This window comes from Panulirus ornatus, chromosome 17 (assembly GCF_036320965.1).
Source record: "Panulirus ornatus isolate Po-2019 chromosome 17, ASM3632096v1, whole genome shotgun sequence".
Taxonomy (NCBI): domain Eukaryota; kingdom Metazoa; phylum Arthropoda; class Malacostraca; order Decapoda; family Palinuridae; genus Panulirus; species Panulirus ornatus.
In genome coordinates, this window is record NC_092240.1 from 3,786,206 (window position 1) to 3,799,384 (window position 13,179).

Here is a 13,179-nt window from a genome sequence, read left to right on the forward strand (position 1 = left end):
TTGTTGAGTATTCCTGGAAAATTTTATTGGGAGGGTATTGTTTGGAGGGTAAAGGGCTTTGGTACAGAGATTCAGTTGGGGGGAAAAACCCGGTGGGGTTTTAAGAAGTGGTAGGGGATGTTTTGGAAATCGGGTTTTTTGGTTTTGGGAAAAATGTATGTGAGAAATTACTTAGAAAAGAAAAGGGGATTTTATGAAAAATTTTTGGGGATCGGGGGGAAGGCTTATGATAGAGTTGATAGAAATGCTTTGGGGAAGGGGTATTAAAAATATAGGGTTTTTGGGGGGCAAGTTGTTAGAACCCTGGAAAATTTTTATCGAGGATGTAAAAGGAAGGGTACTTTGTAGGAAGAGGGGAAAAGTGTTTGGGTTTTCTCAGGGGAATGTAGGTTTGCGGCAGGGGTGTGTGATGTCCCAGGGTTTTTTTTTAATTTGTTTATGGAAGGGGGTTTTTAGGGAGGTGGAAAACAAGGTTTTGGAAAGAGGGGCAAGTATGAAGTCTGTTGGGGATAGAGAGCTTTTGGGGAAATGAGTCAGTTGTTTTTTCGCTGATGGGTTCACGTGGTGGCTGATTCCCTTTTGAGAAAATGCAGAAGCTGGTGGAATGAGGGTTTTGGGAAAGTGTGTGAAAAAAGAAAGTTAGGGGAAAAGGGGAATAAGGGGCAAATTGGGAATTAAAGGGAAAAGTAGGGGGTTGAGGGGAAGTCAATTGGGAGGTAAGTTGGGGAAAAGGAGGGAAAAATCCCGGAGGGGAAATTTAAAAATGTTTTAGATATCTGGGGGTGGGTCCGGCAAACGGAAAGGAACCCTGGGAAGCGGAAAATGGATCATAGGGTGGGGAGGGTGGGGCGAAAATCCTTTGGGGGTTTGAAATGTGTGGGAAAATCGGAACATTATCTCGGAAAGAAAAAATGGGTATGTTTGAAGAATAGTGGTTCCAATGTTGTAGGGTTTGCGAGGCGTGGGCTATGGTTGAGTTTGTTACGGGGGGGTGTGTGAAATGGATTTTTGGGAAATGTGTGGTGTGAGGTGGTTTGATGAGAAGTAAAAAAAGGGGGAAAGGGGGGGAGAGATGTGTGGAAATAAAAAGAGTGTAGTTGAGAGAGCAGAAGGGGGTTTTGTTTGAATTTGTTTGGCACATGGAGAGAATGAGTGGGGAAAAAGATGGACCAAGGGATATATGTGCGGAGTGGGGGAAACGAGGAGAAGGGGGAGCCCAAAATTGGAGGGGGAAGGATGGAGTAAAAAAAAGATTTTGTGTGATCGGGGCCTGAACAGCGGAGGTGAAAGGGGGCAAGGAATAGAGGAATTGGGCGATGGGGTTTACGGGGTTGATGTGCTGTCAGTGGATTGAATCAAGGCATGTGAAACGTCTGGGGTAAACCATGGAAAGCTGTGTAGGTATGTATATTTGCGTGTGTGGACGTATGTATATACATGTGTATGGGGGGGGGGGGGGGTTGGGCCATTTCTTTCGTCTGTTTCCTTGCGCTACCTCGCAAACGCGGGAGACAGCGACAAAGTATAATAAAAAAAAAAAATATATATATATGTGAAAGAAGAAAGTTAAGAGTAAATGTGAATTAGAGCAAGGTTATTAGGTACAGTAGGGTTGAGGGTCAATTCAATTGGGAGGTGAGTTTGAATGGAGAAAAACTGGAGGAAGTGAAGTGTTTTAGATATCTGGGAGTGGATCTGGCAGCGGATGGAACCATGGAAGCGGAAGTGGATCATAGGGTGGGGGAGGGGGCGAAAATTCTGGGAGCCTTGAAGAATGTGTGGAAGTCGAGAACATTATCTCGGGAAGCAAAAATGGGTATGTTTGAAGGAATAGTGGTTCCAACAATGTTGTATGGTTGCGAGGTGTGGACTATGGATAGAGTTGTGCGCAGGAGGATGGATGTGCTGGAAATGAGATGTTTGAGGACAATGTGTGGTGTGAGGTGGTTTGATCGAGTAAGTAACCTAAGGGTAAGAGAGATGTGTGGAAATAAAAAGAGCGTGGTTGAGAGAGCAGAAGAGGGTGTTTTGAAATGGTTTGGTCACATGGAGAGAATGAGTGAGGAAAGATTGACCAAGAGGATATATGTGTCGGAGGTGGAGGGAACGAGGAGAAGAGGGAGACCTAATTGGAGGTGGAAAGATGGAGTGAAAAAGATTTTGTGTGATCGGGGCCTGAACATCCAGGAGGGTGAAAGGAGGGCAAAGAATAGAGTGAATTGGAGCGATGTGGTATACCGGGGTTGACGTGCTGTCAGTGGATTGAATCAAGGCATGTGTATGGGGGTTGGGCCATTTCTTTCGTCTGTTTCCTTGCGCTACCTCGCAAACGCGGGAGACAGCGGCAAAAAAAAAAAAAATATATATATATATATATATATATATATATATATATATATATATATATATATATATATATATATATATATGCCATGAATCAGCCACCAGTGCTGTATCATCAGCGAACAACAACTGACTCACTTCCCAAGCTCTCTCATCCACAACAGACTTCATTCTTGCCCCTCTTTCCAAAACTCTTGCATTCACCTCCCTAACAACCCCATCCATGAACAAATTAAACAACCATGGAGACATCACACACCCCTGCCGGAAACCTACATTCACTGAGAACCAATCACTTTCCTCTCTTCCTACATGTACACATGCCTTACATCCTCGATAAAAACTTTTCACTGCTTCTAACAACTTGCCACCCACACCATATATTCTTAATACCTTCTATCAACTCTATCATATGCCTTCTCCAGATCCGTAAATGCTACATACAAATCCATTTGCTTTTCTAAGTATTTCTCACATACATTCTTCAAAGCAAACACCTGATCCACACATCCTCTACCACTTCTGAGACCACACTGCTCTTCCCCAATCTGGTGCTTTGTACATGCCTTCACCCTCTCAATCAATACCCTCCCATATAATTTACTAGGAATACTCAACAAACTTATACCTCTGTAATTTGAGCACTCACTCTTATCCCCTTTGCCTTTGTACAATGGCACTATGCACGCATTCCGCCAATCCTCAGGCACCTCACCATGAGTCATACATACATTAAATAACCGTACCAACCAGTCAACAGTACAGTCACCCCCTTTTTTTAATAAATTCCACTGCAATACCATCCAAACCAGCTGCCTTGCCGGCTTTCATCTTCCACAAAGCTTTTACTACCTCTTCTCTGTTTACCAAATCATTTTCCCCAACGCTCTCACTTTGCACACCACCTCGACCCAGACACCCTATATCTGCCACTCTATCATCAAACACATTCAACAAACCTTCAACATACTCCATCTCCTTCTCACATCACCACTACTTGTTATCACCTCCCCATTAGCGCCCTTCACTGAAGTTCCCATTTGCTCCCTTGTCTTACGCACTTTATTTACCTCCTTCCAGAACATCTTTTTATTCTCCCTAAAATTTAATGATACTCTCTCACCCCAACTCTCATTTGCCCTCTTTTTCACCTTTTGCACCTTTCTCTTGACCTCCTGTCTCTTTCTTTTATACATCTCCCACTCAATTGCATTTTTTCCCTGCAAAAATCGTCCAAATGCCTCTCTCTTCTCTTTCACTAATAATCTTACTTCTTCATCCCACCACTCACTACCCTTTCTAATCAACCCACCTCCCACGCTTCTCATTCCATATATATATATATTTTTTTTTTTTTTTTTTTTTTTTATACTTTGTCGCTGTCTCCCGCGTTTGCGAGGTAGCGCAAGGAAACAGACGAAAGAAATGGCCCAACCCCCCCCCCCCCCCATACACATGTACATACACACGTCCACACACGCAAATATACATACCTACACAGCTTTCCATGGTTTACCCCAGACGCTTCACATGCCTTGATTCACTCCACTGACAGCACGTCAACCCCTGTATACCACATCACTCCAATTCACTCTATTCCTTGCCCTCCTTTCACCCTCCTGCATGTTCAGGCCCCGATCACACAAAATCTTTTTCACTCCATCTTTCCACCTCCAATTTGGTCTCCCTCTTCTCCTCGTTCCCTCCACCTCCGACACATATATCCTCTTGGTCAATCTTTCCTCACTCATTCTCTCCATGTGACCAAACCATTTCAAAACACCCTCTTCTGCTCTCTCAACCACGCTCTTTTTATTTCCACACATCTCTCTCACCCTTACGTTACTTACTCGATCAAACCACCTCACACCACACATTGTCCTCAAACATCTCATTTCCAGCACATCCATCCTCCTGCGCACAACTCTATCCATAGCCCACGCCTCGCAACCATACAACATTGTTGGAACCACTATTCCTTCAAACATACCCATTTTTGCTTTCCGAGATAATGTTCTCGACTTCCACACATTTTTCAAGGCTCCCAAAATTTTCGCCCCCTCCCCCACCCTATGATCCACTTCCGCTTCCATGGTTCCATCCGCTGACAGATCCACTCCCAGATATCTAAAACACTTCACTTCCTCCAGTTTTTCTCCATTCAAACTCACCTCCCAATTGACTTGACCCTCAACCCTACTGTACCTAATAACCTTGCTCTTATTCACATTTACTCTTAACTTTCTTCTTCCACACACTTTACCAAACTCAGTCACCAGCTTCTGCAGTTTCTCACATGAATCAGCCACCAGCGCTGTATCATCAGCGAACAACAACTGACTCACTTCCCAAGCTCTCTCATCCCCAACAGACTTCATACTTGCCCCTCTTTCCAGGACTCTTGCATTTACCTCCCTAACAACCCCATCCATAAACAAATTAAACAACCATGGAGACATCACACACCCCTGCCGCAAACCTACATTCACTGAGAACCAATCACTTTCCTCTCTTCCTACACGTACACATGCCTTACATCCTCGATAAAAACTTTTCACTGCTTCTAACAACTTGCCTCCCACACCATATATTCTTAATACCTTCCACAGAGCATCTCTATCAACTCTATCATATGCCTTCTCCAGATCCATAAATGCTACATACAAATCCATTTGCTTTTCTAAGTATTTCTCACATACATTCTTCAAAGCAAACACCTGATCCACACATCCTCTACCACTTCTGAAACCGCACTGCTCTTCCCCAATCTGATGCTCTGTACATGCCTTCACCCTCTCAATCAATACCCTCCCATATAATTTACCAGGAATACTCAACAAACTTATACCTCTGTAATTTGAGCACTCACTCTTATCCCCTTTGCCTTTGTACAATGGCACTATGCACGCATTCCGCCAATCCTCAGGCACCTCACCATGAGTCATACATACATTAAATAACCTTACCAACCAGTCAACAATACAGTCACCCCCTTTTTTAATAAATTCCACTGCAATACCATCCAAACCTGCTGCCTTGCCGGCTTTCATCTTCCGCAAAGCTTTTACTACCTCTTCTCTGTTTACCAAATCATTTTCCCTAACCCTCTCACTTTGCACACCACCTCGACCAAAACACCCTATATCTGCCACTCTGTCATCAGACACATTCAACAAACCTTCAAAGTACTCATTCCATCTCCTTCTCACATCACCACTACTTGTTATCACCTCCCCATTTACGCCCTTCACTGAAGTTCCCATTTGCTCCCTTGTCTTACGCACCCTATTTACCTCCTTCCAGAACATCTTTTTATTCTCCCTAAAATTTACTAATAGTCTCTCACCCCAACTCTCATTTGCCCTTTTTTTCACCTCTTGCACCTTTCTCTTGACCTCCTGTCTCTTTCTTTTATACTTCTCCCACTCAATTGCATTTTTTCCCTGCAAAAATCGTCCAAATGCCTCTCTCTTCTCTTTCACTAATACTCTTACTTCTTCAACCCACCACTCACTACCCTTTCTAAACAGCCCACCTCCCACTCTTCTCATGCCACAAGCATCTTTTGCGCAATCCATCACTGATTCCCTAAATACATCCCATTCCTCCCCCACTCCCCTTACTTCCATTGTTCTCACCTTTTTCCATTCTGTACACAGTCTCTCCTGGTACTTCCCCACACAGGTCTCCTTCCCAAGCTCACTTACTCTCACCACCTTCTTCACCCCAAAATTCACTCCTCTTTTCTGAAAACCCATACTAATCTTCACCTTAGCCTCCACAAGATAATGATCAGACATCCCTCCAGTTGCACCTCTCAGCACATTAACATCCAAAAGTCTCTCTTTCGCACGCCTGTCAATTAACACGTAATCCAATAACGCTCTCTGGCCATCTCTCCTACTTACATAAGTATACTTATGTATATCTCGCTTTTTAAACCATATATATATATATATATATATATATATATATATATATTTTTTTTTTTTTTTTTTTTTTTTTTTTTATACTTTGTCGCTGTCTCCCGTGTTTGCGAGGTAGCGCAAGGAAACAGACGAAAGAAATGGCCCAACCCCCCCCATACACATGTACATACACACGTCCACACACGCAATATACATACCTACACAGCTTTCCATGGTTTACCCCAGACGCTTCACATGCCTTGATTCAATCCACTGACAGTTCGTCAACCCCTGTATACCACATCGCTCCAATTCACTCTATTCCTTGCCCTCCTTTCACCCTCCTGCATGTTCAGGCCCCGATCACACAAAATCCTTTTCACTCCATCTTTCCACCTCCAATTTGGTCTCCCTCTTCTCCTCGTTCCCTCCACCTCCGACACATATATCCTCTTGGTCAATCTTTCCTCACTCATTCTCTCCATGTGCCCAAACCACTTCAAAACACCCTCTTCTGCTCTCTCAACCACGCTCTTTTTATTTCCACACATCTCTCTTACCCTTACGTTACTTACTCGATCAAACCACCTCACACCACACATTGTCCTCAAACATCTCATTTCCAGCACATCCATCCTCCTGCGCACAACTCTATCCATAGCCCACGCCTCGCAACCATACAACATTGTTGGAACTACTATTCCTTCAAACATACCCATTTTTGCTTTCCGGGATAATGTTCTCGACTTCCACACATTTTTCAAGGCTCCCAAAATTTTCGCCCCCTCCCCCACCCTATGATCCACTTCCGCTTCCATGGTTCCATCCGCTGACAGATCCACTCCCAGATATCTAAAACACTTCACTTCCTCCAGCCTCTCACCATTCAAACTCACCTCCCAATTGACTTGACCCTCAACCCTACTGTACCTAATAACCTTGCTCTTATTCACATTTACTCTTAACTTTCTTCTTCCACACACTTTACCAAACTCCGTCACCAGCTTCTGCAGTTTCTCACATGAATCCGCCACCAGCGCTGTATCATCAGCGAACAACAACTGACTCACTTCCCAAGCTCTCTCATCCCCAACAGACTTCATACTTGCCCCTCTTTCCAAAACTCTTGCATTTACCTCCCTAACAACCCCATCCATAAACAAATTAAACAACCATGGAGACATCACACACCCCTGCCGCAAACCTACATTCACTGAGAACCAATCACTTTCCTCTCTTCCTACACGTACACATGCCTTACATCCTCGATAAAAACTTTTCACTGCTTCTAACAACTTGCCTCCCACACCATATATTCTTAATACCTTCCACAGAGCATCTCTATCAACTCTATCATATGCCTTCTCCAGATCCATAAATGCTACATACAAATCCATTTGCTTTTCTAAGTATTTCTCACATACATTCTTCAAAGCAAACACCTGATCCACACATCCTCTACCACTTCTGAAACCACACTGCTCTTCCCCAATCTGATGCTCTGTACATGCCTTCACCCTCTCAATCAATACCCTCCCATATAATTTACCAGGAATACTCAACAAACTTATACCTCTGTAATTTGAGCACTCACTCTTATCCCCTTTGCCTTTGTACAATGGCACTATGCAAGCATTCCGCCAATCCTCAGGCACCTCACCATGAGTCATACATACATTAAATAACCTTACCAACCAGTCAACAATACAGTCACCCCCTTTTTTAATAAATTCCACTGCAGTACCATCCAAACCTGCTGCCTTGCCGGCTTTCATCTTCCGCAAAGCTTTTACTACCTCTTCTCTGTTTACCAAATCATTTTCCCTAACCCTCTCACTTTGCACACCACCTCGACCCAAACACCCTATATCTGCCACTCTGTCATCAGACACATTCAACAAACCTTCAAAATACTCATTCCATCTCCTTCTCACATCACCACTACTTGTTATCACCTCCCCATTTACGCCCTTTACTGAAGTTCCCATTTGCTCCCTTGTCTTACGCACCCTATTTACCTCCTTCCAGAACATCTTTTTATTCTCCCTAAAATTTACTGATAGTCTCTCACCCCAACTCTCATTTGCCCTTTTTTTCACCTCTTGCACCTTTCTCTTGACCTCCTGTCTCTTTCTTTTATACTTCTCCCACTCAATTGCATTTTTTCCCTGCAAAAATCGTCCAAATGCCTCTCTCTTCTCTTTCACTAATACTCTTACTTCTTCATCCCACCACTCACTACCCTTTCTAAACAGCCCACCTCCCACTCTTCTCATGCCACAAGCATCTTTTGCGCAATCCATCACTGATTCCCTAAATACATCCCATTCCTCCCCCACTCCCCTTACTTCCATTGTTCTCACCTTTTTCCATTCTGTACACAGTCTCTCCTGATACTTCTTCACACAGGTCTCCTTCCCAAGCTCACTTACTCTCACCACCTTCTTCATATATATATATATATATATATATATATATATATATATATATATATATATATATATATATATATATATATATCTATATATATATGTTGGAGTGAAGAGGGTGGTGAGAGTAAGTGAGCTTGAGAAGGAGACCTGTGTGAGGAAGTACCAGGAGAGACTGAGTACAGAATGGAAAAAGGTGAGAACAATGGAAGCAAGGGGAGTGGGGGAGGAATGGGATGTATTTAGGGAATCAGTGATGGATTGCGCAAAAGATGCTTGTGGCATGAGAAGAGTGGGAGGTGGGTTGATTAGAAAGGGTAGTGAGTGGTGGGATGAAGAAGTAAGAGTATTAGTGAAAGAGTAGAGAGAGGCATTTGGACGATTTTTGCAGGGAAAAAATGCAATTGAGTGGGAGATGTATAAAAGAAAGAGACAGGAGGTCAAGAGAAAGGTGCAAGAGGTGAAAAAAAGGGCAAATGAGAGTTGGGGTGAGAGAGTATCATTAAATTTTAGGGAGAATAAAAAGATGTTCTGGAAGGAGGTAAATAAAGTGCGTAAGACAAGGGAGCAAATGGGAACTTCAGTGAAGGGCGCAAATGGGGAGGTGATAACAAGTAGTGGTGATGTGAGAAGGAGATGGAGTGAGTATTTTGAAGGTTTGTTGAATGTGTTTGATGATAGAGTGGCAGATATAGGGTGTTTTGGTCGAGGTGGTGTGCAAAGTGAGAGGGTTAGGGAAAATGATTTGGTAAACAGAGAAGAGGTAGTGAAAGCTTTGCAGAAGATGAAAGCCGGCAAGGCAGCAGGTTTGGATGGTATTGCAGTGGAATTTATTAAAAAAGGGGGTGACTGTATTGTTGACTGGTTGGTAAGGTTATTTAATGTATGTATGACTCATGGCGAGGTGCCTGAGGATTGGCGGAATGCATGCATAGTGCCATTGTACAAAGGCAAAGGGGATAAGAGTGAATGCTCAAATTACAGAGGTATAAGTTTGTTGAGTATTCCTGGTAAATTATATGGGAGGGTATTGATTGAGAGGGTGAAGGCATGTACAGAGCATCAGATTGGGGAAGAGCAGTGTGGTTTCAGAAGTGGTAGAGGATGTGTGGATCAGGTGTTTGCTTTGAAGAATGTATGTGAGAAATACTTTGAAAAGCAAATGGATTTGTATGTAGCATTTATGGATCTGGAGAAGGCATATGATCGAGTTGATAGAGATGCTCTGTGGAAGGTATTAAGAATATATGGTGTGGGAGGCAAGTTGTTAGAAGCAGTGAAAAGTTTTTATCGAGGATGTAAGGCATGTGTACGTGTAGGAAGAGAGGAAAGTGATTGGTTCTCAGTGAATGTAGGTTTGCGGCAGGGGTGTGTGACGTCTCCATGGTTGTTTAATTTGTTTATGGATGGGGTTGTTAGGGAGGTAAATGCAAGAGTTTTGGAAAGAGGGGCAAGTATGAAGTCTGTTGGGGATGAGAGAGCTTGGGAAGTGAGTCAGTTGTTGTTCGCTGATGATACAGCGCTGGTGGCTGATTCATGTGAGAAACTGCAGAAGCTGGTGACTGAGTTTGGTAAAGTGTGTGGAAGAAGAAAGTTAAGAGTAAATGTGAATAAGAGCAAGGTTATTAGGTACAGTAGGGTTGAGGGTCAAGTCAATTGGGAGGTGAGTTTGAATGGAGAAAAACTGGAGGAAGTGAAGTGTTTTAGATATCTGGGAGTGGATCTGTCAGCGGATGGAACCATGGAAGCGGAAGTGGATCATAGGGTGGGGGAGGGGGCGAAAATTCTGGGGGCCTTGAAGAATGTGTGGAAGTCGAGAACATTATCTCGGAAAGCAAAAATGGGTATGTTTGAAGGAATAGTGGTTCCAACAATGTTGTATGGTTGCGAGGCGTGGGCTATGGATAGAGTTGTGCGCAGGAGGATGGATGTGCTGGAAATGAGATGTTTGAGGACAATGTGTGGTGTGAGGTGGTTTGATCGAGTGAGTAACGTAAGGGTAAGAGAGATGTGTGGAAATAAAAAGAGCGTGGTTGAGAGAGCAGAAGAGGGTGTTTTGAAGTGGTTTGGGCACATGGAGAGGATGAGTGAGGAAAGATTGACCAAGAGGATATATGTGTCGGAGGTGGAGGGAACAAGGAGAAGAGGGAGACCAAATTGGAGGTGGAAAGATGGAGTGAAAAAGATTTTGTGTGATCGGGGCCTGAACATGCAGGAGGGTGAAAGGAGGGCAAGGAACAGAGTGAATTGGAGCGATGTGGTATACCGGGGCTGACGTGCTGTCAGTGGATTGAATCAAGGCATGTGAAGCGTCTGGGGTAAACCATGGAAAGCTGTGTAGGTATGTATATTTGCGTGTGTGGACGTATGTATATACATGTGTATGGGGGGGGTTGGGCCATTTCTTTCGTCTGTTTCCTTGCGCTACCTCGCAAACCCGGGAGACAGCGACAAAGTATTAAAAAAAAAAAAAATATATATATATATATATATATGTATATATATATATATATATATATATATATATATATATATATATATATATATATATCTTTTCTTTTCTTTTAAACTATTCGCCATTTCCCGCGTTAGCGAGGTAGCGTTAAGAACAGAGGACTGGGCCTTTTTTGGAATATCCTCACCTGGCCCCCTCTGTTCCTTCTTTTGGAAGATTAAAAAAAAAAATGAGAGGGGAGGATTTCCAGCCCCCCGCTCCCTCCCCGTCTAGTCGCCTTCTACGACTTCTACAAACGCGGGAGAAAGCGACAAAGTATAAAAAAAAAAATAATAAATATATATATATATATATATATATATATATATATATATACGGATAAAGTGTATATGAACGCGCACCTTCATAGAACATACAAACCTCCAACAGCCAGGTTCGAACCTGGGACCCCTTGCACAAGGGGTCCCAGGTTCGATCCTGGCTGTTGGAGGTTTGTATGATATATATATATATATATATATATATATATATATATATATATATATATATATATATATATATATATAGTTTCCTCTTGACATTTTTTCATGCATGCATTTTCAACATAAAAGAAGATAGGGATTGTCACAAAAAGAAGATAAAGAATGTCACAAACAGCTGAGTGAGCCCTTGAGAAAGCTATAGGTGCAGTTATGAATGTGTTGGCATAAGAAGATAATCTAGTGTCAGCAAACCTGGATTTTGTTACAAAGACAGTCCAATAATAGTGTAATTTCTAAACTTCTTGGATGGCTCTTCCTGGCCCATGATAATTTTGTTTCAAAGACAGTCCGATGATAGTGTAGTTTTTAAACTTCTTGGATGGCTCTTGCTGTTAAACTGCGAAAGAGTTATCCAGTGTGTATGGATGTTAAACCAGTTAAAGTGTTAGCACTAACAGAAGCAGTGGATAAGAACTTCTTTAGCATCCTGTCCTCCAGTTGTTTAAGGAACCAATTAAAACAAGATTTAACCTTTCCCTACGGCCTGGGGAAAATAGGCCCCTTATTTTAGTATGGATCGAAAACAAAAATATGAAAATAGATAAATCATTTTATTTACGATGGTAGAGACTAGAGTATTTTTGCCAAATTAAAAGATGTAGACCTCAGGAAAACACACTTGGTTTTACTGCTAGTTTATATTAGCTGGTCAGTGCTGTCACTCGTGAGTAAGCCAATTTATTTTTTATTTCTTTTAGATCAATACAGTATTGTTTGAGTGAATAATCTTCATTGCTTGCCTTAGCCTGTTTTACTTCATAGAGGTATCTGATTGTTATGAAAAAAAGACCTATAGACCGTACTGAAATTCACAGCCTGCTGTGACAGCACATCTCATTCCTCCCTTTGACATACAGCGTATCTGTGATGAGATTTTGCCGAGAGGCAGGGCTAGCATATGGCACTCTCTGCAGGTCTTGGTGTTTGGATAGTGTTATGTCTCTCAGCAGCCACACCTTGGATACAGTCATCCATTTAGGTTCATTCAGGACTGATATCAGTTGTAACTCTGATCTTTTAATAGATGTTTCTAAAGTTGCTGCGTATGTTTCTTAATTTTCTTAGAATGAACTTTTTGATATCTTTAATAGATTCATATATTTTCTCACATCTTTTTAGTTTGTTCCCAGGCTGTCCTCTTGTGTCATTGTATTAGCTTTCTTTTCATTGGAGGCAAAGGCCAGGTAGTGAAGCTAGAATCACTTAGCGAAAAAAAATCATTTTGTGGGTAAGGAACAAAGAGCTGTGCAAAAATAGAATCCGAAATCTTTTTGTGTGTGAAAAGAGTAAATCCAGTTACTTGCCATATTATAAACCTCTAGCTGTAGTGGAAGGGCCAGTCTTGGGTGACAGTAAAAAGATTTACAAAATTTGTAAAAGCAGTGCAAATTAATGCTTAACAAACTGATGAACAGCTATCCATAATTCAGTGCCTGATCAAACCTCCAAGTTCATCTGTGGTTATCATATTCTCTTTAAGCCCACTTGGAGATCTTCCATGC

The 13,179-nt window shown here is 42.3% G+C and overlaps 1 protein-coding gene across 4 annotated transcripts in view; it reads left to right on the plus strand.

Annotated features, from left to right (window-relative positions):
* The window catches only part of LOC139754511 (uncharacterized), a 301,969-nt gene that overhangs the window by 266,697 nt on the left and 22,093 nt on the right, over nucleotides 1–13,179 (plus strand). The window lies entirely within an intron of this gene.